At 40.8% G+C, this 23,074-nt stretch overlaps 1 long non-coding RNA gene across 1 annotated transcript; it reads left to right on the top strand.

Moving 5' to 3' along the window:
* Nucleotides 1–1,176: 1,176 nt before the first annotated feature.
* On the top strand, nucleotides 1,177–15,090 carry LOC145651719 (uncharacterized). Its single transcript, XR_014117652.1, has 3 exons — nucleotides 1,177–1,291; nucleotides 8,750–9,690; nucleotides 14,081–15,090. It is a non-coding gene; the product is annotated as an uncharacterized LOC145651719 (long non-coding RNA).
* Nucleotides 15,091–23,074: the final 7,984 nt, after the last annotated feature.

The following is a 23,074-nucleotide window of genomic DNA, read 5'->3' as shown; positions in this document are numbered from 1 at the left end:
CTCTAAATTACGTTTCAGAGGGAAACTAATATATGTAATATCATAGCAGTTTTTCCTTTCTGTTTTGGGAGGGCAGTGGAGTGTAGTGGGGAGTTGAGTTCGTATGTCTGAAGCCTGGGAAACGTCTGTAGCCAGCTAGCGTAATCGATGGTTCGGTGATTCCATCCAATAAACGATATCGTCTCTGCTAGTCAGCGAAACTCTTTTCTGGTTTTACGGGTTCAGCGAGAAATCTGTATGATCTCTCCCCGCTGTGACTGTTAATCACAGTGTAATCAAGGGTTGTCACATAATATTTCTCGAGTTACTCCGAGAATGTGCATATGTGTTACAAAATCTGCCAAAACCAACACTTGCATGCTTTCAATGAAATTATTTATGTCCGGTCTGGCGTTTATTGTAGACGGCCACTAGATGGGGCCAGTACTAAGCAATATCGGAACTCGATGTCACGGCGCCAACGAATAGCAGTAAAAACACTTTAGACTGCGTTCTGAAATGAGGGTTATTGATCTTAGCAGAGTTTCGGTTCAAAATAGCTTGAAGCTTGAAAAATATATATTGATATAGTAGGTACTCGCACCGGAATGTATGCTATAAAGATACATGCATTCGATAGGACAGTGTGCAAGAAACGGTGACAACAGGGAGTAAATGCTTCTAAAAGGGTCATCTGTGCATTGTCGTGTTCATCCGGTGCGTGGTTACAGTACACGGTGGCGATCCACAGAGTTTAGAAAAGTAACTAAATCGTTTTTCCTATAGCGTTATGCGTTATACTATGCCTTAAGGCTGGGATGTGAAGATGAACATCAAGTAATACACGATCTTGACGAACAGAGGGCGCTCTCTGCATTGCAACTGAGGGGTGTTTCGGGCATATGTTGAACGTAATTAATTTATGTACAATATTTGATCACAGCACATTTTTTAAATCAACTTGTGTACAGTGACACTGAATGTATATTGTTTAGGTGATCGACAAGGAGGTCTTATAATGATGAAACTGTTTCTGCGTCAGTTGAAAATATAGGCAATGTACGCGATGCAAAATCTAATTATTTCTTTGCAAAACCTAATTAGGCATTAAAAAAGGTTAACGCCAGCGCCTGAAACCGTTTTTGTTTAATAATCCTATTACTGACGGCTCATCATGTATAAAATGGCGCAGAAGGACACAAACTTTCCACTTGTTAAAGTGAATCTCCCAGAAAAGACAAGACAAACTCTACTGTAGCCTACTCTTAGGATATGACAGGATATGAGACGGAATAAGATACATGAAGACACTGTAAGTAGAAAGTCCATTGTAATTTTTGAAGTCGACTTTTTCTACTTTTTATCTCACAACCTGTTTAGTTTTAATTTTCGTGGGTTGAAAAATTTTGGAAGTTGGGTGTTTTTCGTATGAAGGTTGGTGTTGCTGGGTCAATGCGGCGATTTAGGAACAGCTGCAGTGCAAAGCGTTTTTTCTTCTGGGATCACGTTTTCGCTGCAATGCTCAGACGATTAGCCTACGTGGCAAAGCAGCCGTAAATAGTTGCTATTCTCAGAGGAATCGCAACGTTAAACTGCAGTGCATAAGATGCTATTAAACAACATTTTTATATACACGAATGTGTATATAACAAATAAACAACACCACCCCAAATACGAAACAGCACTGAACCTACAAGGCTTTTTTGATAGTTTCCCTGCATCGAATTGATCAGTTTATTGGTGTAATCTACAAGCCTGATTTCATATTATTCACACCATCATAAATATTACAGAGCATTTGCTATAATTTTAGGTGTTACGACACGCGCATTTGGGATTAAAGCTTTCTAAGCATCGCATAATTTTCAAATAATTTTGAAAGATACATTTACCAAATACATGACTATCTATGCACTTGAAATTTGTAGCCAACAATTCTGCAAAACCTATAGAATATTAAAAACAAAATTATAGAATGGGTAGTTGGTTGCTAGTTATTTCGTAACCTAAATGAAAAGTATAAATAGACGACGAAATATTTGAAGCATTTTCGTAAGACTGAAACAAATACTATGGCAACCGATTCACTTTTCCACCCTTAACCTTTTCCTTTTTCAAAACGGATCCATCACCGCAGACCAGGGTCTTTCCGTCTATTCTGCATAGAAACCGCGCGCCCAACAAAAGCGAGGGACTGACAAGCTGGACCCAATGACGAGAGAAAAGCGCCCGAAATCAAAGGCTACCTTCAAAAGGAACGCGCTTGTTATCGGAAAAGAGGACTGTATTCTGCGTGCAGCTGTATCACACCAAAATAAAGAAAGATAAAACAAACAGGTAGTGGAATGGGACGTAACAAACGAAATCTAAGACAACCGAAAAGAGCACAAAAAAGTAAAGGAGGGATACGGTAAATCAATTTCCAACAAAAGTCTTTCAAATTGCTGGTCAAAGAAACAAACACTGCACAAACATCAAATGTGCCGTTTATACTTATTTTTTATGCAGACTTGAGGTTAAAGATATGTTTTAAAAGCTACACAGGCGTGCATAGATCTTGCTTAAAAGGCTATATAGTTTTGCCAAATAAAATAAACTAGAATGAAAGAAAATATAATACAACAAAAATAAAATACTGCGTCAATATTCAAAAGCAAGTTTAAAAAGACCTTTAATTTGTGAACATTGCTGCCATCGATTATCTTTCTCCATTGGATATGGATAGTTCTACAACAGCCGAATATAGTTTATGCCACTTTGAACCTGAATGTACATGCATCCTAAATAATTAACATTACCCTTGAATTCACTTTTATCGGCATATCTTGTTTTTGCTTTTGGTTTTGTTTTATTTTATTTTTTAACCTCTGTGACGAAATGTTTGGATGAATAGAAGAAAATTGTTGTCACAGTATTCTTGCAGCTCTGCTTGGTTAACTTGGTCATGCTGAATTGATGAGATCATGATTGTCACCGCAAATCGCCGAGGCGTTTCACAAATTTCTAGTTGACCCAAGCTGTTATTTTTGCGTTAATTACGTTACATTTAAAGGGACATGGAATGAATTGAAGGAAATAAATAATTATTATTATTTATATTGACTCTATTATCTTAAACTATGGTATTTCCAGACGCCGATTAAATTAATAACAACAAAATGTATAGCTAAACTTTTCCTCTACATTCGGCAAAAGGTTCACTAGTTTAAAAGACAGGTGAAAGACCGACGGATACGCATTTTTATCTATCGTAGGGACTAGATCATTTTTGCTGAAAATGAAAGCCGTGATGGAACGACAACACGCATTTATGCTCAACAGTCCCACAGAGAAAGCGCGCGCAGTTACGCATGACTTCGTGTTCTAGTGCTCCATGACTTGGGCCTTAAGACACATCATGAGCTCAAAGCAACGTTTTTAACTCATCAGGTAACTAAAGCAACCAGAGCTGTAAAATGGTCTGCAGCTCAAGCTAATGAAATCTGGTTCAAACGTTTGTGCTAAATTAAATGGCAAGGTGACTACCTTTAACTTAAGCGTTCTAACCAAAGGGTGCATATGGGGAGTATTACAAGCTGAAGAGTATCGCTTTTATTTTCTAGAGTTATTGTTCAAAGACAGATCTGGGTATTTTTAAGTCGCTCATTGGATTTAAATGTATTATAGTGAAGAATAACTATAACCTATAACCTAGCTATAAAGTTGACGTAAACAATATGTTTTAAAAATCACACAGCATATTGTGATAAACCTTTGTCCATTCCATAACGTATTTTTAATTAAGCCTATTTATCTGATTACATTTTAATAAGAGATTGACCTATGGGGAGTTTCCTGGCTATTTTCTACCGCTAGACCTATAAAGGCGTCAAATAAAGAAATGAATTATTGACAAGCTCGGGTAAACAGGCCAAGGCGGAGATTTCTTTGTTCAAGAAGCACTTTTCTAACTGCCCCGTGGAGAATTTAATGTCAAGAGGAGAGTATCAGTATCGTTATTAACTTATCAGACGCAATCTCAGAATGACTTAATCAAACACAAGAAGCTCGAGCGAGAGCATGGGTGTAATAATGCCTTTAAATATGACGAAATTATTTCCCGTCATTTCAGGCAACAAATTGAACATTTATTGCATATATATTAAAAATTATACGGCTTGGTGTGAAGCTGATGTCTCTTTTATTGAGACGCTCCCAAAGGTGAGGCCACGAAGCATCCATTTTTTTCTGCCTTGTTAGTCCCATTGGAGAATGTTGCAAAATTGCTTTGAAACTGTTAAATTGATTCAGAAAAGAATTCATAACTTAGATTTAAAGCACAATTACTCCCCGCTTGTTAAATGTCGGTCTTTTGCAAGTCAGTAGGTGCGTTTGACGTACTACTGAGTTTAAAGATAAAGAGTGGAGGCTTGGCCACACCAGCACTAATTAATTTAATGATCTCATTGGACGAAACGTCAACTTCATACACTTATGACTGGTTTCATAAACATAACCGTTAAAGCTTAACAATGCTGGCATTGTGAACTGAACTGGAAATAGCGCAGACTAAGGGAGACTTGGCTAGAAGGCCTGCCCTTTGTCTGTGACTGGAGATGAATGGTTGGTGTCAGGCACATGATTGGTTTGCGCTATTAAATTGTCAAAAAGGAAGGATTTCCCTAATAATGCTTCTTATGAAGAGTTATGGAATTCGGCATTTCTGGGGACAGACAAGAGGACTAACAAGGGTTACAATGGGAGGGGCTATTAGCATAGCGCTGAGAAACTACCCAAGGTCACGCAGAGTTCTCATCAATGATCATGACATAGACCTCGCTGTGTGGTCAGCGAAGTCACTAGATGCATAGATACGTGCACCTCGATAGCACTTCGATATGTGTATCTCGATTCTCTATGACTATAGACCTAGCCCAATTAACCTACACATAGTTAAAGATTGAAGTGTGCAGTAGCTATCTCATTTAAATGTCTGTTTTAGTTAAAAAAGATTTCATCCTTTTTTTCCCCGATGACCATAAATAGCTATGGATTGTCTTAAGATTAAACGCCTTCGGTTCAATACGTGTCATTAGAGGTTTTCAGGGACCCCCTTCTATTTTAACGTCCATTCGTTTTGTGGTAGATGTTAACATCTTGGACCAATCCATTAATTCTTTTTGCCGACAACAAATCAGTGTTGACTCGAACACTCTCCCCCTTTGTGTTCATTGTGTCGCTGCCCTCACTTGAAGATTTATGTTTTTTTGATACTAAATTCCTTCTGTCATCAACGCTGCTCTCTTGTTGACTTTTCTTGACCTGGCGACCTGTTCCCCAAACTTTCCCATATTTAAAGCGGGATCATTCCTTTCTCTCTCTCGGGGTCGCTTTTTGCTTGACTGTTCAATGCAGTGCCCATTGGTGGCTTGTGCTGTTTGTTCTGTTCTTGAACTTCAGTACAGGCTGGCCCAGCATTGCGGCCCTGTCCCCATCCTGTACTTTGAACTCTCGATCTTCCTCTGAGTGAATGCCTTGTCCCTACAAGGCTCCCTCCCCTGGATGCCCAGCTAACTAATTAGTTAAACAAACGCTTCCTCTAATGATTCCCTGGGCTGACCAAGCTGGAGCCGTTTTGTTCAGCTCAGCTGCTGCTGGCGAGAACTTTGCTTGTCCTGTCGGAGATTTGGCCTCTCTGACCCGAACTATCAGCGAGTTGTTCAAATGGTCGGCTGGCCCTGTCCGAAAGTCCAACCCCCACCAGGCCAAAGGCCAACGCCACGAAGGCTCGGAATTCTCACAAGATGCTCGCAGTGACACCCACGACAAAGGCCCTTGGTGAGCCATCCAGCAGTAGCTTGTCATTTATCGGACTGTTTGCCTTAAATCATTTCTCGTTTCATACACCTGGACTGTCATCCGCACATCGTGCTAACACAATGGCCTTCATTTGCGTCTCTGCACTGTGAGCAATAATTCGACTCCCATATTCCGTTTTCTTTGCAGTGTTTTGCCATCTGACCGCTCCGTGTCTGCATGCTCCGTGGAGGTCTCGACAGAAATGGACACTAATTGCCGGGACTGTACACTGCTGGTCTCCGCAGTGCCTCGGGCGATCCGAGGGCCCGCTTGTCAGCGTCTAATTGACAAGGGCTTGTCTGTTTTTTGGAGCAGCTGCTCCTAAGCACAGACACACAAACGCAATCTTGACATGGCCTCCATCTGCCTCGAGGAGTCTGAGGCAAAACGCAGTTAAATGGAGGAAGATTTATTAAAGCTCCCTTTGGGTGACGCGACATTAAGTAAGATATTTCCGATGCTGAGTATGCGACTGGCTGGCCTTATTAATAATGCACGGGCCAATTTAGGACAATTAAGCAGGTGACATTAATAATGCTTTTCTCATGGATCATGCCAAACAAGCCAGCGCATTTTATGAAACTGACACCAGGGACTATTAGTCTGGAAACATAGACCATCGAAATATTTTTCAAATGTTCAATTGAAAATTCTTAGTCATAATTATGTGGTAAATACATCAACGATTTGCGTTCTAGTCACCCCATAAGTCAACCACAACGCCATTTTTAAAATCAAATAATCTTATCAAAGACACCATAAAGTAACTCCATCCTGGGATCTTGAATTTTAAGCGAATACATTTAAAAGAATTACTCCGAAGTCCATCACTTAAATAAATAGCCCATTCTTTAGTCTTAAGCCATATAGTACAGGGCTATGGTTTGAACGAGTCAACTGAAACTGAGGTGGTATTGTTTGCTTCCAAAATGGAAAGAGTTTCTCCAACTTTCCCACTGCCCGTCTGCATGAATGTAAAGAAATCCTTTTCTATCCGCTTTTACACTGAAATCGCGATTTTTTCGTGTATTCTCACGAAGCTCCCCCCTTATGTCACTGCAACAATGCCTAGAGTGAAGCACCCCGTAGGAGCGCCACAGTTGGGGATCTCTCGGATTGTTTTAGACATCTTTAGATTTCATCAATCAAAATGACTGCAGTTTTCCATAAAAATGCTGAATTTGGGACAGGGTCTGAGAGAGCTAGGTAGAAAATGCGACGCTGTCTCCATCGATGATAAATGGCCATCCTTTGACTGAATAAATAGAGAGATACGTGCTCACGTCTCGAATCACTTTTCGTACAGGTTTTTTTGAAAAACAAAACAAAGGTTAAACAAACCAAGGTTGTTTCGGTAGCATTTTATCCTGTTGGACTGGACTGAAAATGTGTACAATGTTACTAGTGCATAATGCTTTTACGCACGAGGTGGCAATGGCAATGGCAATATTATCTATGTTAAGAATTTCCCAAACGTTATTAGCCAGGTTTAACTTTATTGTAAATCGCAAACACCCAATAGAACAGTAAAAGATCATAATTTCAATATGACACTACCATTCGCCCTTCTGCTAAATTATGAAATAGCAAAACAATTAAGCAGCGAGATTTTGATAAAAAGCAGCCTGGAATTAAGCATAAATAACTCAACTTGATATATTTCAACGTGTGTTCTGTATTCATATAATATTTTTATATTTCTATCCGCAAAGAGACTTCACAAATTCCCTATTTGGAATTACGACATGGAAAGTTAAACACTACTCTCGTGAATGTATATCTCATTTGTATATAGAAGGCTATGGTGATCAGCTATCATAAAACCCGAAATCTCTATCCAGAAAAGAAAATCTCTCCATTTAGTAGTATATATAATCCGCGAGATTTAAAAACAAAACGTTTTTCATTTTTGCAAATTACATTGTAGCTTCTGGCGCACTGTTTTCCTAAAAATAGCCTATTGGACATTCAGAGAAAACGTTCCTATGTACGTCATTTTGAAACACCTACGTAATTGAATTCACGGCTAATTTATATCACGTGATTTTTTCAGCAACAAAAAAGCCTCATAGGCTGCATGTTCATAGCTTTATTTCAGCTCAGAAGTCAGCAATGAACGTTTATGCACGTTGGCAAATAAAGCCGAATCGCATAAAGGCTGGTTAAAGAGGGATTCTGGGGTTCAATCGGCCTTGCAGGCTTGAAAGATTGTTTAATTTTGCCTCTTGGTTGGAGTATGGACGCTGCGTATCCTCAGTAAGGTCCACCTCGGTTGCTAATAGAGATCTAATTGATGGGTGAAGGCCCTTTCCCTACGCCCTGCTCTTATTGCGCCCTGGCGTCTGCTGTAAAATAGAACCATAATCGGATTGAGGTATTCCTCTAGGAGACTAGTGTGAGCCTCCGGCCAGGGGGAAATCGTTATTAAAAAAGTTAAGTGCAAGGAGAAGAATTCGACATACTGTTGAGGCCTGATGAAAAAAAAGGAAAGCGATATCGTCGACAGACCTGACGAGACATCTTTTCCCCGGTAACCACTTTTACAATTGCTGCGGAAGAGCATGACCATACAGAATGAATCATAAAAACTTTATACCTTGAAAACTAATTGATTTTGGATAAGCTGCAATATAGGCCTAAAACCTAACAGATAAAAATCGACAGACAGACAAATTGACAAACAGGTTTAGACTAGGCTCCTTGGAAGGCAGGACTTTTAAATCTATAGGTATAATAAATTAAAAGTTTCGGTTAATGGTACGAGATTTCTAATTACATAATTAACCTATTTGTATCTAAATTTTGTTGGAAACTTGGAGGAATGACCAGTGCAGTAGTAAACACACACACACTCTCTCTCTCTCTCTCTCTCTCTCTCTCTCTCTCTCTCTCTCTCTCTCTCTCACTCTCTCTCTCTCTCTCCTTCCTTTAGAGTTCGTTGGATAGGCACATTGAGGCCTGTCTTTGCTTGGAGCGCACCCCCACAGCCGAATGATTGATGAGGGAAAGGGGCAAGGCCGAGCACGCATGGCATAAAGCCCCATACACGGCTCAATGAAGCCGGGCCTGCGCGGAGACCGGCCGCGCTCAATAGATGCTGGCGCAAGTATATTGAAGCCAGCGGCATAGAGGAAGGTGCTCTGTTGTCCCCGTAATCCAGTTAGCCATTGAGCCACCAGCCGTCTGAGGCACGGAGAAGAGTACGAACGAGGGATGGATGAACGAGGAGGAAAGAGAAGAGTGGACAGTCTGGGGTTGGGGGTCGGAAGAGAGGAGAAGCTCGTGGCCCCTGTTGAAGGAGACCGAGGGGAGAAACAGTCAAATGAAAGGAGGGAATAAAGACAGCTTCTCGGTGCAGTGCTAAAGCTTAAATTAAAAAAAAAAGATCAACACTGCAAAACCCAGCGCAATGTTTGGCCTGAAATATTACACAATAAGAATGGTGGCATAAAAGAACGTTACACTCGAATTACATCAGATTTACATATTTATTATTTATGTCTAATTTATTTATGTCTAGGCTTAATCAGCTTTGCCCGTACATGCAAGCATGCGCGAGGGATAATGTTTCCATTTATCACTATAGCTTTGGTTTCCAACAACAGTAACATAAAAGCTATTGCCAAAGTTCACTTTGTACAGATGTTCACTTTCAGAAAATAATGACAACGATTTTATGCAGAGGACGACTCCCTGTGCTTTGGTATTCTCGGAGCAACTCAACTTTCATTCTGACCGTGCACCGGCTGTCCAAGCCAAAGTGCCATTGCGGAAAAACTGTAACCTGCAGAGAAATGAGTATACAGAAAAGTATATAGGACCATCACTGAAGAGCACCTTGTGGGGAGATTCAAAGAGAGGATCAACACAGAGGTCGGTAAATGTTATGTAGCGCATGTTACACGTACGTTTTATTTGTGACAGCCTACTTTTAATTTATAATGCTTAATTCGGCACTTTCTTCTAACTGACAGGAAATATCCTAGCTATCACACCTACGCATTTTGATTCGGTAAGCCTGTAGCGTGACGGCGCTAGCTGTTGTAAGAGAGTGTGTGAATGGCCAGCCATAGGGGCTCATGGTAGCTGCACGATACGTGGCCTCAACACAATTATATCTGCTCTCTGCCTCCATCTACCTCACGCAGTAGAAACACGGCATCCGTCAAAAGCGCAATTAGCAGGCCATCATCTCCCGCCAGGGCTGCCTTTCATATGGCCAAGCGCTCCGACAAGGTATCCTGCAGCCCGGCCTTGTTTCTGACCGGCCGAGAGACAGAACGAGTGATGGGGGAGAGAGGGAGAGAGATGGGGAGGGGGGCGGTAAGCTTGTTTGCCCTCGCTCAGCAGGGTCATTTACGACGGTTCCCTTTTCGTTCACTTTCTCTCCTGTTCACTTTCGGTTGAAAGTGAAGGGGAAATTTCTGACGACACCTTGAGGCATAGAAAGCAAAATCAAAAGGTTCTCTTTTGCCTTTTTGGATAATTATGCCTTTTATTTTTTCTTTTTAAATGTCATTTTGATATATGTTCTGTTCTGCGCAAACTAGTGCATAAATATATGCACACAGGAATACACACACGTGCATATGTATATTTGTAGCCTAGGGGTAGGAGAAAAATTAAACACGATTTTGAATTGCGATTATGTTATTACAAAATGACAGCTTGTTATTATCTGAACCATCCTTTTAAAAATATTTAATTAAATAGATTGTGTTACTTATTTATTTTCTTGTTATTCATTTTTAGTACTGCTTATCTGGGCTATTAGGAATTAATAAGTATTGTGCAATAAAGGACCATATGCTATATTTCTTTTCATTAAGTTGTGTTTTATCCAGAGTTAAAGAATGCAGTGGTCTATTCACAACTATACTGTGCCAGTAGTGGTTAAGTGTTTGAGGTAAACCTGGAGTACAGGATCACTGTCTAGTGGTGATTAGAACAGGGGTGGGGGGTCATATTTGCAGCCACAGGATCGTGTTAATCTAATTGCAATTTAGGATTTAATTGCCTAATTTAAGTGATTATTTAACCATAGGAATTCCTTTCACCTGTTCTGTGAGATTTGAATTTGTCTCTGCATGAGTGTTCATTCATCCCTTGAATGAGCCGATAGGGTTTGATGGTATTTCATTAAACAGTAGTGCAAAGGCATGTTGCTTATCTAGATACTACAGAATACCACAGTGGTATACCACAAAACTAGACGCTGAAATGAAATTCTAACTGTTTCAGGGGTTATGATAAAAATATACTTTGCAAAACATTTCAAGATTAAACTTGCCTTTAACTGTAAATATTGTGATCAAATTAACATAGTTGACTTCCTCAGAAATTAATTCTGAAGAATACCTGGAACCTCTGAAATTCCAGTTAATCAATTGTGGCTGTTCATGACAGATTATTTGTTGGGTTACAGGGAGACAGTGTTTGAATTACCAGAGTATAGACCAATATCATTTAAATAATATACTGTAACAACAACACAAATGGCTGTGTGTATTTTTAAAAGTGTTACTGTATGAAGAGTGTTTCACTGAAGATATAATTTAGAAATCCATCTTAATAACACAACTATATCTCAGAGTTGCTGTTATGGAGAAGTATTGTGAAGCTCAAAAATATTAAAGCAAATATGCCCAATGAATTTGAAAATAAGTAGTTCAAAAAAACAGATAAAATGCTTTGCAGTAAATAATTAATAAATTTTAATCATTAATCCATTTGTTCTAAAATGCTTGATATGAAGAAACGAAAGTATAAACATGGTCCTTCCTAATAATGTACAAAAGAGAAATTATCTCTTTATGAATGTTACCTTCAATACACTTCAACCACAGTAAATACTGGTCTTGGCACCTGTGACTCAGACAGGCGATGCAACTATGTGCAACAGTAGAATTATGACTCAATTGGAGATGGAGTGATAAAGGGAGAGAAACAGAAAGATAGAGAGAGAGAGAGAGAGAGAGAGAGAGCGAGAGAGAGAGAGAGAGAGAGAGAGAGAGAGGCCGTATGCAGGGCCACGAAAGAGTAAGAGAATAATCACGGCCTAATCGGATTCTTGCGTTTGATAATGGAGAGCAGGAAAAAAAACGGAGCAAAATTCCAGGCAAATTTGCGCAAATGAAAAAAGATTCCCCCTGACATGACACGCCGGTGAGAGGCAGGATCTAATGAGCTGTAATTTGTCTAAGAGCCTCTCTGCCCCTCCCTTGCAACCCCGTTAAGGCCAGGAGAGAGCTGCTGAATATGCCCATCATTCACTGTCCGTCCCCTTCAGATGAAGTGGAGATGCATACAGATGTGGAATGTGCAGTACGGATGTGTCTTTTTGTGTTCGTTCGACATCTGAATGCTTCTGAATAGCAGGTCCCCTGGTGACGTGCTAATGCATAGAGATGCCTAAGACCACGCCACACTCACCTAGCACAGTGCGTGTGTGTTTACTACCAGAATAGGTGACTGGATCTAGGTGACTGGCAGAGCATGAACTCTATTGCAGGTGAGAACGATGATGCAGTGTGTGCGTGTGTGCACTCTTTTAACCATGTATATATTTCTGCACAATAAACAGAAGTGTTCACCTCTGTCTCCCCCAGTAAGAGGGCGCTTCCTCCTCTTGAGGGAGGAATTACCCGCTGGCAGCCAAGCTTCCCCTCACCGCCCCTGACAACATCCATAAATTATTGGAGATTTTCATATTTCAAATTTCATCTGCATTCATCTGGCGCAGCGTGGCAGGATTGGGCAGGGCTGCAGGGGGGAGGACGGGCGACAGGGCGACGGGAAGGAGAGACAAACCTTCGGCAAGCTGGCGGCAGGGCCCCCAGAGATGGGCCTAATTGAATTTCGAGGCCCCTTGATTAGATTAGACTTGCGGCAGCTTGCTGCCAATCTGAAGTATGGGTGCCTTCTATCCTACTTAACCCCTCTGGCCCACCCCACTACACACACACCCACACTGGCCGACACAAACGCACACACACGCGAGCCTGCCTGCCTGCCCAACCGCCTGCCCGCCCACCCGCGCACACACGCGCTCTCACACAGCGTGCCGAGCCAGCAGCCAGGCAGGCAGAGTGACCCCCAGCACAACGTCCCCACCCCCTGGACTTTTTTTTTAAACTTCCTCAAGCATCAGAGTTAGGCGCTTTTGAGATTTTTCTTTTCCTTTGTCTCTGCTTGTAAAAGCGCCGATCTTTCACTGGCAGGACCTGCTGCTATTACTCCCCCTCCCCAAACCCCCCACGCCAGAACCACCACTGCTGGCCCTGGCCAAATTGAATTACTCTGAGTTTGTTTGTTTATCTGTGTGTGTGTGTGTGTGTGTGTGTGTACATGTGTGTGTGTGTGTGTGTGTGTGTGTGTGAGTGTGAGTGTGTGAGAGTGTGTTTGTACATGCATTTTCTTGGTAATGTTTTTTAAAATTATTTATTTTATATTTGGTCAAGAATAATGGAGTGCCTGTGGGGGCTCTTACTGTACAAAAGCCATGCATATTAGAATGATATTAGAATGTATACACACTTAAAGCATTTGTACAAAGTCATTATAAAGTTTGCATGAAATGCTTGGTGGCAGGGCTTAACTAAACCTTAAATAATGAATTTAATATTTATATTACCTGATTTATAGTACAGGTAAACAGACCCTTAGGTATTTATTTGCATTCATTAAATAAAAATAAATAAATAAATAAAATAGAATAAAATAAAAACAATTGAAGTTTAACAGTTGTAATTGACATTATGAATAAAAACAATTTAAAAATATTTTAATGTAATTTCTGACAACCATTAATTTCTTTCTTAATCTTTATAAAACTCTTTGCAAAACAGAACAAACAACACAAAAACCTTTTCTATTTACTGCATCCTTAACCAAAGGGAATCATCTGATATACAAGGCATTGTACATGAAATAAATCCATTTGAGGTATACACTTATCAGATGGTGATATCCATAATGCCTTTCCCTTCTCCGGCACTGTCTCTGTACCAGACAACATGGCTGGGGTCCTCCCAGGTTTCCTTCTCTCCTCTAGCCCAGCTTCATTTCCTCCATGCCACATCTGTGCTCCAAGTCCATGCATAAGCTAGATGAATATGTACCGTTGTACAGTGAGCAGGAATCATACCATGATGCAATTATCATCTATTGCTTCCCGTAATTCTATCAGGTCTCTGTTTAACAATAATCTCATGTCGAATGTCTGGGGCCGGGTCCTTTCTGTCTCTATTGTTCCCTACTCCAGAAAAAAAAAGAACCTCAAACGCAAGTGCAATCCAATTGGAGGCTACGCTATTGGATTTTTGCTCTGTAGAATAAACTGGAATCATATTTTTGGCGGGGAATTATCAATACGTCTTGCGACGGGAAGTGAAGAAGACACCGATAAAGGGGGAGAGCCTGGAAAGGAGGGGAAAAGAGGATGATAAAGAGAGAGGAAGGCTGGATGAGAGACATGGGAACTGTCTGGAGCTCCGATAACAGCGCTCGATTCGATGGAGTCCCGGAAGAGGGCAGAAGCAATTAAAGAAAGTAAAAAGGCCTAACAAATGCCAGAAACTGGAAGTTCACTGGGTACATCTGAAGTTCAATGTTTTATGGTGTTCATTAAACAGGTGTAATGGGAAGAAATTGGTAAAAGACAACAAATTATCAAGGGATCTGACTTCTTTTGTGTTTTATTAATCTAGTTTAATCCCATTATGCCCAAAAGCATTCCTTATGGCAGTCCACATGTACTTAGCTTTCTGGATCCAGTTCTATGGACAGACAGAGGCTAGTCTTCAGTTAAATGATACTGTCAATGTGAGGAAGCACTGATACCATTTTTGGCCATGACCAGTATCACACTTCAGGATGGCCCAATGCCAAGTACCATCCAATGCCATTTTCCATCTGCACTTGGTGGTAACTAGACCATATATAATTAATTAAATTATTATAACAACTGGAGCTATTTGAGCTTTTTACTGAAGCTATTCTCATATACATACTGTACATCATCTGTTATGAGCTCATAAAAATTGTGTGTGCAAATTCTTTATTAAAATATGCATTTTTTTTACCCATATATATTTTTTAGCTTCAGCACTGTGCAGTTTACACATGGTGACATTTAACTGAAAGTATATCTATTATATTTGCAGGTACACAAAAATATCTTCAAAACAAAATGTACCCCGATTTGAAAGTTCATTACACTTACTTCATAGCTTCATCTTTAGGATACCGGTTTAACAGCCTGCCTTATTTGATGTGTTATGCACTCATAAACGGACTGATGAAAGCACGTCTGTTGTGTTTCCAGTGCCTTCTTTCCAGTGCCTTCTTTCATGAATCACCTGCTTCAAAATAATTAATAGGTGATATTTTTTGTGTATATGTATATATTTGCATGTTCATTTACAACATAAATGTATATTAAAACCTCCAGCTAATACCTGTCATTTGGCCAAAACTACATCATGAAAGAGGCCAATAAATGTTGATCCAACCTACATAGGGTACAGGTCTCTGACCCAGTCAATCAGCTGACTTCAGAATAGAATGACAGTGCAGGGAATAGTGGAGTAATGGATTACAACTTAAATTGACTGCAAAGTTAAAAGCAGGCTTTTTGATACAGCTATAAAGTAGGACTACCTAATAAAGTGATCACATGGTCTATTAATACTGTGAAATAAACAGAAAAACCCCAAATGCTACTTCCAACATTACACTGGTGCATTAGATTTTTCTTTATGTTGTAAACACTAATCCTGTCGACAGGACAGGGAGCCAGAGGAGAAGGTACTGGTGTCCTCTCACCTGTCGTGCAGCAGAGCTCAGCTTTCCATTGGCTGCTGGTGCTCCGGATGCAGCTCTCAGCCCCACAGTCATCCATCCATCCAGCCTCTCTGGATGCAGCTCTCAGCTCCACAGCCATCCATCCATCCAGCCTCTCTGGATGCGGCTCTCAGCCCCACAGCCATCCATCCATCCAGCCTCTCTGGCTCCTCTCTCCCTTTTCATAATGATTGAATTATGCTCCGCGCCTCACATTAAAAGGGGGGCATTTTCTTTTTAACCACCTGCTCTGTGCCCACCCCAACCCCCACCACCACTACTACCACCACAACAACCACACATATACACACACACACACACACACACACACACACACACACCACCTTCCATCCAGCATTTTACACCATCAATCTTTCAGTGTTAGTGTAGACCTAAAAGCTTTTGCAGTCCCTTATAATGGGGAGGCAATGTGGGGTCAGACTGGACCAGGGGAAGGGGGGTGCTCACCATTTGTGTTTGTGTGTGTGTGTGTGTGTGTGTGTGTGTGTCTGTCTGTCTGTCTGTGTGTGTGTGTGTGTGTGTGTGTGTGTGTGTGTGTGTGTGTGTGAGTTGTGATGCCACAGCGATGTGTTTGGGGACATACTGGTCATTCTATCAGTGAGCTTGTGTGAGGGATTGCTGGTAATAAGAGGTCACTACCCGTGACCCTAGAAAACAGAGAGAGGGAGGGGGCAGTGGAGCACACAAACACACTCTGTGGGTTGGTCAGTGTCCCCCTCTCATGACTTGTGTGCCTTGGGGGCACAGTGTGGTAAGACTTTGACCTTTGGTCAGTCAAGCTAAACAAGGCTGTCTTAATGCATTGATCCTATATGGTGGGTATACTCAGAATTAGCCATTTTCAAAGCCTAAGATATACAGTATATTCAAGCCTAGTTTTATATTCACTCAAGTCTGAGTGGGACCAAAGTTTCATAAAAATTCTGAAAGAAGAAAGAAACGAAGCATTATTTGGTAATGATGCCAAATATGTAATAAGACTTTGGTATTGCTGTAAACCTTAATTATACCTTCACCAATCAAAATATAATGCTACTTTTTTACACACATACCCATCTCCTTCCACTTTGCACTGCTTTAATATAGTATGAGCAATTGTCTGAGAAATCTTTATTATCAAATAGTGTACATAGAACAATCAAAATGAGTGACCAAAATAGAGTCAAGCCATTTGTTTTAACTAAATATGTATTTTATATTGTAATGCCTAACAGAGGCTCTATGAACCCTTCACATTATTACATTTTCATATGAACATGTGTGAATTTTTCAAACAATATATATTGTGGTGTCATTGTGATGATATCAAACAAAATATCAGATAATAAAAAGATTTAGTTTTCACATATCACTGAGCAGAAAGTGTGGTTTTGTTTGTGTATGTGTGTGAGAGAGTATGTCTCTGTAGTGACTATAGGTTTGTGAGAAAGTGCGTATATGTGTGTGTGTGTGGGCTGTAATCACTGTGTCAGCACAGATGGAAGACCCCTGTGCAGAGAGCTGGTGCTGATCACTCAGTTCCCAGCATGCTGCTCATTACCTAATGCTCATAAAGCCACTCATATTATTCATCTGTGACAGCGTGCCTGCTCTGCATAGCCTAAATAAATCATTTACACATGCGTGTGCATGGTCGCACCCACGCAGCCACACAAACAAAAGCATGCATGTATTCAGTCAGGCACATACACACTGTACATGTGAGCTCAAGCAAGCATGCACATACTACAAGTGCATAGTCAGGATCACATCCAGACCCATGTTCACATGCTCAAAAACAGGAAAACGGGCAAATGCAGAACCGCAAACTCCTGCAAGCATGCAGCACCGTGCATTTGAGAGATGAACAGCCTTAATAACACCTTAAACTTTTCTCCCTTCCTTTCCTCCCTCCCCTGCCTGCCTTCACTTCCCCCTTTAACGTGCAGTAATGTGATTAGCGCGCGGCTAATGGCCTCTCCTTCTGGCGCTCGGAGACATTCTGCCCAGACCTTGGAAACCACACCAGGCCTGCTGCAAAGAGCCTGCATCTGCAGAGAGAGAGAGAGAGAGAGAGAGAGAGAGAGAGAGAGAGAGAGAGAGAGAGAATCCCCCCCCCCTCGGCAAATCTATAGGGAGAGAAGGCAGAGACAGGTGCATTTCTGCACAAATTGAGTTAGCCAAGACATGCCACATCCAATTGGGGTAAATTGATGTGAGAGTTTGTGATGTCTGCCGTGGATACTACAGCAAAGGTCAGTGTGCCGAGACAATGACATCAATCTGCCCTGCACGTGGCCAAGAAAAACCCTCCCAGTTTTAGACCAGTTGAGAGGCACGCTGAAAATAACAGCCTATCATGAAAAAGAAAATAAATACATTTTGAACTATTGTTATGAGTAATCAACAGTAGTAGGCCTATTTTATGTTTAAAACTGAAATTGTGTTATATAACTTGCTAGGTTACTAAGACTTGATTTCCTTTTCTTATTTTTTATCTAAAAAATGGAGGCAGCACTTGATGCAACATTGGTGGAGTCTTATGTAGGCGTGGTTTAAAGTTTCTTCCTTGCCCCAGAGAACAACCTTGCTGGTGTATTTCCTTTCTGCCGTTTCCCTCACTTCAGGCCTCAATCTGGAAATAGATATGAGAGGGTATCGCTTCCACCCCAACTATATTCAGAAAACCACTTTCTTTTATCAAATTAGCGTTATTGCTGGCTCTCGGCTCTACTCTGGTGCTGCAACTCAATACCTCACCTCAGGCCTCCACGTCGCAGATCTGTGTGGCGAGCCAGGTCTCAACCCCGACCTCAGTCCAGCTGTGCCATCACTCTGGGATCTGTCTCTACAAATGAGAACACTAAGACTGAAAGAAAGACTCCTGAAACTTCCTTTAGATGCCTTTCATGATAGAGCTATTTTAACATGCATAACCTCTATATTCCTTTGATAGACTCTCAACATTATGAGCAATCTGTATGTAAGTATGCATTTAATATGCAATTGTTTCACATACAAAGCAGTAATTAAAAATATTATTACTAAGATTACTAAAAAATCTTTAGATATAAGCATAGTCCTTAAGCAGGATTTAAAAATGAATTAGCTATAAACTATAGCTAAGGATTATTCTTATCCTTTCCGTATTCTTTACAGTCTTAAATGTCAGTAGCAATCGCTATATAAATGTCAGTAACGATCGGTCTATTAAAGCAGATGCTTTTTACCAGGGTACTCCCACACCATTGTTAGTTTGGAACACTCGCTATTGTGGAATGAACACATAAGCAAGCAGGTGTGGATGCTGATGCTGTGAATATCATCACAAAATAAAATTTACTAGGGCACAGCACAGAGCCCTTATCCTTCATGGCTCTCAGTAAAACTGTCTATGCCCTGCGCCACTGCAATTTTCCCATTAGACCAGCATTAACCAAATTTAGGTTAATCTGGTCCAGCCGAGTCCCCAGTATTCTTATAGATCCGTATTCATTCTAATTTGGCGATGTCTCTTTGCTAGTCTAAAAAAAGTGCATACTGACACTAGAGTTTATCATGTGATGTCCAGACTATGCCAGCATTCTTATCATATTTCACAGGGGCTGCTACAAGATGAGTGGTTTAGCAAACCTGTCAACCAATAAAACATTGTCTTATCAGCTGGTCTACTTTTTTTCAACCCTGGATTAGATTGTAATCATATGTGCAAAGCATTGCGTCAGATCTAAGACTCCTGTCGAGGCCATAATATGAGTTTATCTCTGCCAGGGACTGCTGGGATGGAAGGAAAATCAGAGCGGTTAACCGTCAGGTGACACCCTGTTGCTTCCAACTGGCACACTGCATGAAGGAGGGCGGTATAATTCATTCACCACCATTACTGTGATTAGAAATGTGCTGAAGCATTGATTGTGGGGTATGGGCATCATTCTGCAAGCAACAGCTGAAAGCATAAAGCTTAAACAACTTTTTTATGGTGTCATAACAATTATTATTATATTACAGAACCAGCTATATATATATATATATATATATATATATATATATATACATATATACATATATATATACACACCACACATAGTTGCCTACAAAATTGTGCCTGTTTTTCAATGAGCGCCTTTTCCACAACAAAGGGGAAAAACCCTGAATGTCTTCCAGGCCCTACAAGAGCGTGGGTTCATACGGTCATGAGCGCCGCATCAATGACCTTTGATATCCGTTTTCATTCATCAGAAACATTTGTTCCATGGCAAGAAATGAAATGCTCCCAAAATATGACAAGGGTCGCATGTGATTTATCGTCACTTTGGATGCTAAAGAATGGTGGTCTTTGTGCCCACAGTGGGAAATTCAGTGTTCATGGCCAGTTCAGCTAAGTGTGCAGGTTGTTGTCAGTGCTAGACGCGAGAAGCCAAGATGTCACTTTCCATGAACTCATATGAGAAATTAAATCAGTTTAAAATTAACACAATATTTATGTTAATAATGAGTAATAAGAAAATGGAAAGTATGAACCAGCTTCTGTTCTAATAAGCTTCTAGGGGTATATGGAACAATTACCAACAAAGATAAATAAATGAGCATTTAAGCAATATGAGATGACTGGAAAATGCTTATATGTCATTTCTGCATTTTGAGCAATCGCGCAATGCCTCGACAACACCCGTAACAATTTTTTGAGAAAAAAGCCCCAAACCGCGCTCTAATTTTGACTTCTGATAGGTTAATAGATGGCAGGATTTGGCCTACTGTAATTGCGAGTCAATTTTGAAGGCCAACAAGGGGGCCCTGAGAGGCCAAGAGGGATTTTTTAAACATTAAAAAACGCTCAATCATTCTCGATGTGCTGCGGCGTCGCCTGTCGCGGAGCTGGTCATTAATCGCTTAATTCCAGTAAACCTTCGTTCTACACAATAGCCCGCTGTCTCTCGCTAATGCATGTGTGATTAAGCATTTAGCCCCGCACACGGCGATATTAGCCAGCAGGTCCTACACAGACCCAGATGCCTTCGGGGGGCCGACCAGGCCGCCTGTGTAGTAGCATAGAGACGGCTCTGGTTAATGACAGTGACCCGAGCTTCCCCGGCCATTCTATTCACCAATAATAACGGCCCGCCGGCTGATTTATGAGATCTGGCCTAATAATTGTCAATTGCTAATGCAGAGAATAATGCCAGTATGCTAAAGAAAATATGCCTCCTCTCAGATCTTTGGGTACAGTTTGCACGATTGACCTTGTTCTTCTATTTAAACTATGTTAAAAATAAACAGGCACGCCCTCTTTCGCTTTAATACACAGTCATTTTGCTAAATAAGAGTATCATTACGCGTCTCTTTTCAAGACGATTTGTTACGCTTATGTTAACGGGTTTTTTTTAAGTGAAGATTATTTTAGTAGTCTAAACAGGTGGTTTGCTCTAAAATATAAAAGATCGACAGTATCATGCTAAAAAGACATATCAGGTGACGTATAGGTTACAGTAAAATTAGTTTAGAGCCCCACATTGGCGGTTTAAGAGCGAAATAGTGCCTATGAGTGCAAGCTACCGGCGGTCTTGGCAGGATCTAATAAGGGTCATTGTTAAACCAACTCTACACGGCACGAGATGAAACGATGACAGCGGACACCGATAAGAATTTAATTCTATCTCATTTTAGACAATTTTATGAATCAAATTCTTGAACACACAGGCAAGAGATTAAATGATCACATCTTTTCAAAATCTTATTTCGGTCCGGTCGATGGCATTTCTTCTCCCGTTAATGTCGACTTCGAGTTTGGAGTAATTTAGTAATTGATTCCGAGCAGAGTATCTCGGCGGGGCCAAATCCGCGTGAGAGGGTAATATGTTTGCTAATGCCATGCCCGCAGAATAAGATTTTTATGCTAATCTACTTCTCTGAAGGCCAGGCCTCGTGGTCACTTGGTCCGATGCAGGGCTGGCCACATGGTAAGCGTCGAAAAACTACATCCCGGATGAAAGCACGGATTGCCGCGCTCAGCAGCATTGTTGCATCTCGTCCTAGTTTGAATTCCGGTATGCAAGTACTCGCAGACTGCAGATAGCCCATAATGAGACAGTATTAGCTATATTCTGATGTAGATGGTTGCGTGATCTTTACAAAATGTTATGCAGTTACCAATATCAGACATTTCTGTCGCAGACCGCCACCACCACAATCATCACAATCATCATCATCATCATCATCAGCATCATCATCATCATCAGGACCACTGTGTTGCGGATGTCTTTCGATCTTCCTGGTAGGATATCGTTTTGGAGGGCGGCAGAAATCATAATTAAATTATAATGTAATTTTCGCATGTCATGTTTCAAAGGCGCTATCGAAGATCCATGGTCGACTAATTGTAATACAATTCGTACCAGAGCATGTTTCAGGTTGCCATCACATCAGTTCTCCAAAAAGGCACCGTAAACAAAAATGCTCGTTTCACTGAGCAGTCCGGGTTATTAGTGGACCTGCTATAAGCTGTTTAGAAAATGTTATTAACTGGGGTTTTCATTTTCCATCTTTGTAACAAAATTCCCTTGAAAGTTAAAAAACCACCGTGAAAGAGTGTGTGTTTGATTGACAGACTTGAAATGTCTTACTGGATGATGGATTATTTTAAGGTCACTCCAGAGCAACATCGCCTCTGAAGGACACACTTTCTTTCAGTCTTTCTCTGTGTAGTTCGATAATACTCATTCTGCAAGAATTCGAAATAATAACCTGTACAGCACAAACGTTTTAGCATTTTGTCAAAGATGGTAAGGCTGGAGTTTATAACTTTTGTTTTTAATTGCGAGAGTATGATGAAAATAAAAATATGATTAAGTAATGCGATCACAAGACAACAAAAATCAACTGCTTTTTAATATGCGGAATAGGGCAGACTAGCAACGTTAAGCCTCCCCGAGGCTGTGTCCGCGATTGTTGAAACACATGCCCTTATTAATTCTCGCTTTGATAGCGCTAAGATTTCCTCGGCACAAAGTAAGACGTTATGTTCAACCTGACAGCGGTCCCTCCCCTTTGCCTTCTCTATTTTACCATCCTCTATTTTTTCCGCCCCTTTTGGATCTGTGATGAGTCCCATCCGTCCATACACAATGGTATTTTGTTCTTTTTTTTGTCTGCCTGCTAACGCGCATTCCACCAGCACAGAGCAACGACAAGGCGCGATGAACGCGAAGCGGTCTCCTCTGTGACTTTTTAATGCCTGTCCCTATTGTCAGTCACTTAGCCATCTGAAATGTATGTCTTGTAAGCTTCGCAGTTTCTTTGATTTATTTAAGTGAAGCCACATGGACTCTATTATTTATGAGTCATTAAATCACTGATTAACGTCGAAATTATGCCTATTAATCCATTACCATAGTGTTAATCAGGGATAAACCCCCAG

The sequence above is a fragment of the Electrophorus electricus genome, chromosome 16, assembly GCF_041902795.1.
Source record: "Electrophorus electricus isolate QZ-2024a chromosome 16, ASM4190279v1, whole genome shotgun sequence".
Classification (NCBI taxonomy): Eukaryota; Metazoa; Chordata; class Actinopteri; order Gymnotiformes; family Gymnotidae; genus Electrophorus; species Electrophorus electricus.
Note: the sequence above shows the minus strand (reverse complement) of the source record. Positions and strands in the feature narration are given on the sequence as shown.